The 4,959-nt window shown below is 38.4% G+C and overlaps 1 non-coding gene across 1 annotated transcript; it reads left to right on the forward strand.

Moving 5' to 3' along the window:
• Positions 1-4,513: 4,513 nt before the first annotated feature.
• On the forward strand, positions 4,514-4,587 carry Trnan-guu (transfer RNA asparagine (anticodon GUU)). Its single transcript has one exon. It is a non-coding gene; the product is annotated as a tRNA-Asn (tRNA).
• The last annotated feature ends 372 nt before the right edge of the window (positions 4,588-4,959 follow it).

The following is a 4,959-nucleotide window of genomic DNA, read 5'->3' on the forward strand; positions in this document are numbered from 1 at the left end:
TGTGTGGCACTCATACATCGAGCTTCTTTGTGAATCCAAGCTTCTTCAAATGGTTAATAACGGTTTGATGACTTATCCCCAGCTCTTGGCCGATGCTACGGCTGCTACTATGCCGGTCTTTCTCGGCTAATTCAGCGATTTTGTCGCAATTTTCAACGACAGGCCTTCCGGAGCGTGGCGCATCTTCGACGACCTCTACACCAGAACGAAAACGTTGAAACCATCGTTGTGCGGTGGAAATGGAAACTGTATCGGGTCCATAAACTGCACAAATTTTATTGGCACCTTGAGATGCATTTTTGCCTTTGTCATAGTAGTACTGTAAAATATGTCGGATTTTCTCTTTATTTTGCTCAATATTTGCGACACTATAACTCACGAATGACTTAACCAAACAAAACACTGTCAAGGACTATATTATAGCAAAAATACCTTTCCAACAAGCTATAGTATGACTCGATACAATGAATACAACTAGAACTACGCGCTTACAACGACATCTCGCGGAAATCCGCAGGACTTTATTGACAGCCTAATATATATATAGCATGGGAACATTTGTAAAACGAACTGCAAAACTAAAACATTTTATATTGTGCTTTTTTTCAGTTTAACATTCGAAAATGCTTAAAATGGCATTGAAACAACATAATAAAACTGACATATAATTATGAAGGATGATTGCTTTTTGATTGGCGCGTGCTCCACTCAAACTAGCGAATCGCAACTAAAAAAATTCAAATAAGCGTGTACTGTATGTATATTCATATTTTTTCAAATATGTTTCCGGATATCACCATCGTAAGTGTATTATTTTTTATATATAACTAAATTTTATCATATAATATTTTTCTATCATTACATATTCTACAATCGAAGACACTTTTTGTAGTTTTTCGGTTAGGTTTTTTAAGTTACTGCTAGGCATGTTTGCGGATTCATAGAAACATAAGATTCCATTTGATATGGCGATCCTTAAAATAAGCTCAATGGATTGAAAGTTAAGAATTAAAAAACACATTAAACTCATGATTTCTTTCAAAAATTCATAATTTTTCAACCATTGAGCTGATTTGAAATATCGACATATCAAACGATATCTTATTCTTCTATTAATCAACTTCAGTCTGTCATTCAACAAACTCAGAACTCTCATACTATAAAACTGAGAAAAATTTCCACAATGCGTTCTTTCAAAACAAATTCCTATCTTGTCGCAATTTTTTTGCAATTTTAAACCTCTCAAATGGAACTGTCAAAATGATAGATCAAAGAACGAAAAGCAGGAGAAATTGACAAATAATGGAGGGTAAATGATAAAGCAAAGGTAATCATGGATTTTTAATAACCATATCAGAAAAGCTATTGAAAAGCACATTCCTTTTTCAATTTCTCTTTCAATTTTTTATAAAATTGCACTGACTAGTTAATATAAGGACAATAATAATATTTGAATGAACTTATGTAATTATGAACATGTATATATATACCTTCCCATCTTATGATTCTTCATTAAAGATCTTGCGTCAAGACAGCTAGAAATCAATACACTCTCAAATCGAGTATGCCTGAAAATTTTTTATTCTTCATGTAAACAAGGAACGAAAATGTGGACACTTTTAAGTCAGTGAATTGTATGGAGTTCCACTGCTGTGGTTACACTCTGTTCCTCTATCTTTTTGACACATTGTGTATGAAAATTGTAATCCGATAATCTGCCTTTCTACGCATAATTGCCCCATGTTCCAAAGTCAGCAACCGAGAAAAACGCAATCAACCAATCATCAATCTTTCTGCCATATTTGTCTACCATAAGCTTGAAGCCTTTGAGTTTAGCCATACACCGAGTTTTTTATAAGCACTAAACTATTGTTTAATGAAATGTGACACGATTTACTCACTTGAATCAATTAAGTTTGATTTCAGGCATAAAATTCATGGTGGGACAATTATGCTTAGAATATCAGCATGAGACAATTGAACTTGATATTGTTTATTTAAACACTGGAAACAAACAATTTGTTTTGCCTTTCCGGAAGATTATGGATAAAAACAACGTTTTATGATGAAAAGTGAAAATCGTCATAAAGTAACATGGGACAGCTACGCGTAGAACGGCAGCAATCTGATTGCTTTGACAGACCGTAACTTAATCAAGCAAGGATACAAACTACCTAAAAGATGAGCGAGACTTGTCGCTACAAACAAGGCATATTTTGATCAATTATTTCTTCTATTTGTTGAACAATTCCAACCTGTGAACCATTCATTGAATGGAGATAAAATGTCAACAAACAATTGTCATTCACTTGTCATGGTGTGAAAACGCTTTTGAAAAACAGGAATATTCTTAAAATATTTAGTCCTACAAATTGCACACAAATGTTCAAAACTTCACACAGTAATACCGCCAACCACGTACTATCCCATAAACCTCCATAAAAGCCTTAAATCCCCACTCGGGAAGCATCCCCAGGGGATCCAATCTGCGGAAGTGAATGTGGTTCGGAGATTCATACCAAAAAAAACACGTTCCAAGCGAGTGTAACACCGAAAAGAACAACGCGTCGTAAAAATTAGCACCGGAAAATCCTCTCGGATTCCCAGAAATAGAATGTGAAACACTCACGTTCGGCCGTTCATCACTCCCCCATGTGACCGGGCCCGAGTAGGCGTCGTCCCGGTTTATTTTCCGTTTCCCAAACTATCCGGAGTCCAGTGAAAGTCCACAGGGCGCCCCATTAGCAGAAGGAGAAAGTGGACAAGATAAAAGCCATTATTAAAAATTTTATTGCTCACTATTTACATGTGTGGAATCTCGTTTCAGTCCGGGACGACGTGTTTGGCCGCTTCCCGGACATGGGGAGGAAGGCTCTGTTTCGGGCATTTTCTGGATTTGGAAAACAACGGGATCATCACGTTGGTTCGACCGGGCTGTTGTTTGTTGCCATTTCCGAGAGGGGTTTCAGAAATAGGAATTCTTTTACACTTTTTACGACCAAAAACACGTTGTTAACGGTCGGGTGATAATCTTAAAATCGGAATGAGCTGGGAAGAAGGGAAATAACATGGTTTTGTATATGTGAAAACGTGACCACTTTCACCACCGGCTGCTACATCCCTGACTTGTTGTAGTTGTTGTTGATAAATGGACCTCCTCAACGTGAATACCACCTATAGTTGGTCAATGACCGCATTACTTCTTCGCTTGTCTATAAATTGTCCAAAAAAAAACGGAACGATGAAATAAGGCAAGCTATGAATTTCTTATCAGAACCTCGTTTTTCTTTCTCCCTGGAGTACCTATGCGAGGCTGATAAAACCGTTATGGTCATTGGCTATCGTAACTGTCAGCGGAGATGAGTTACGAGCGACAGTTATGGATTCTTCGATGTCTTCGACCGGTATATCAACGCGTGACGCCTTTCGGGGAAGAAGGGAGGTCATCATGAAAAGCCATCAATTTGTGCCCGGTAACGACTCACAATTTTCATCAGACAGTCGGGAAGTGTACCGGCCACGTGGCTAACATTACGCACGCACTTCAAGTCTCACCTCATCTGCCGCTACCAGAGATGAGATTTGGGAAAAAAAATATTGAACCTCAGAAGGTTTTTTTTTTACATTGTTGAAGGGTACACCCCGAAAAAGAGGCGACTGTTTCATTCCATTAATCACAACAAATGCAATTAATTTTGGCCCGTAAATGGCGAGAATGATGCAAAACACTTGCATCTCGCCGGCAGAACGCGGCAAGGGTACAAATAGACTGAAAGGGAGGGGCACAAATCACAAAAGCGTATTAACAAACATCAGCCAAACATAAACAATTTATCCAGGAAAAATATAGGATTTTTCCACGGCATCGAGAGATGATAGGTCCCCTCCCGGCGTGGAACGATCCGCTGGGAAGTTATCGCACAACCCGCCGCAGAATCATAAATAAAATGTTCAATTGCAGCCTCTCACCGTTTTTGCGCATTTTTTTTTTTTTTGTTGCTTCCTGTTTTCTGTTTTGTTCCCATACAGATCGCATATATTACACACGAAAGTGAACGCGAGCGTGAAAAATCTTTTCTCTCCCTGCTTAAATATTCAAAACCGGTGGGGGAGAAAACGGCGCTGAAAATAGGATTCGCTCGTTCTGTGATTCGCAGGGTTCTTCGTGCAAATTCAAGCGTTACAAGCGGTAATCACAATTTTACCTTCGCTCGATTTCATCTCAATTGCTGTGATTTATGGGAAACAATCGAGTCGGTAGCGTGATTCGTCGTGCTTCGATTGGAAGTTGACTTACGTTGGGTGTCACTGATTGAGGTTGTTCTATTATCACATTTTATTTGAGAATATACAATTGTAGTTTCGCTATATGTTATTATAATTAAATGCGAATGCTCTTTACTTGACATACTCTTAGTCCTAGTTAATACTTTTTTGTGCAGACTTGTTGCTTCATGATGCTCACAAATATTCAAAATTAAGCCAAAAATATGTGAGAAATCATGTTTCGTAAGCCTTCGTGGCGCAATCGGTTAGCGCGTTCGGCTGTTAACCGAAAGGTTGGTGGTTCGAGTCCACCCGGGGGCGACATATTTTTACGATCCATCATTTCCTTCTTATAATCCTTTATAAGTTTATAAGTTGGGGTACACAAATTTCGTAACGCTGGAAATGCGGGTTTTGGACCACACCTCCTACCCCTATGTAATGTTACCGTTGAAATACGGAACAATTAGGTGTCACCGCAGTAGAGTTTTGTTTATTTAATATGATATGATTTGATATTAGTATTTTTAGCATAGAATTAGTATAGAATTAGTACAGAATAAAAAGCACATTCAGAAAATAATTTTAAATCCGGACGGTCAAAAGTTCCGAGCGTCTGTTCACCATGGAGGTGCGGCTCAAAACAGCGTCTGATCCTCATGTTAGGGGCGGCTGATCACTGTCTTCGTGCCA

Source organism: Toxorhynchites rutilus, chromosome 1, assembly GCF_029784135.1.
Source record: "Toxorhynchites rutilus septentrionalis strain SRP chromosome 1, ASM2978413v1, whole genome shotgun sequence".
NCBI lineage: Eukaryota > Metazoa > Arthropoda > Insecta > Diptera > Culicidae > Toxorhynchites > Toxorhynchites rutilus.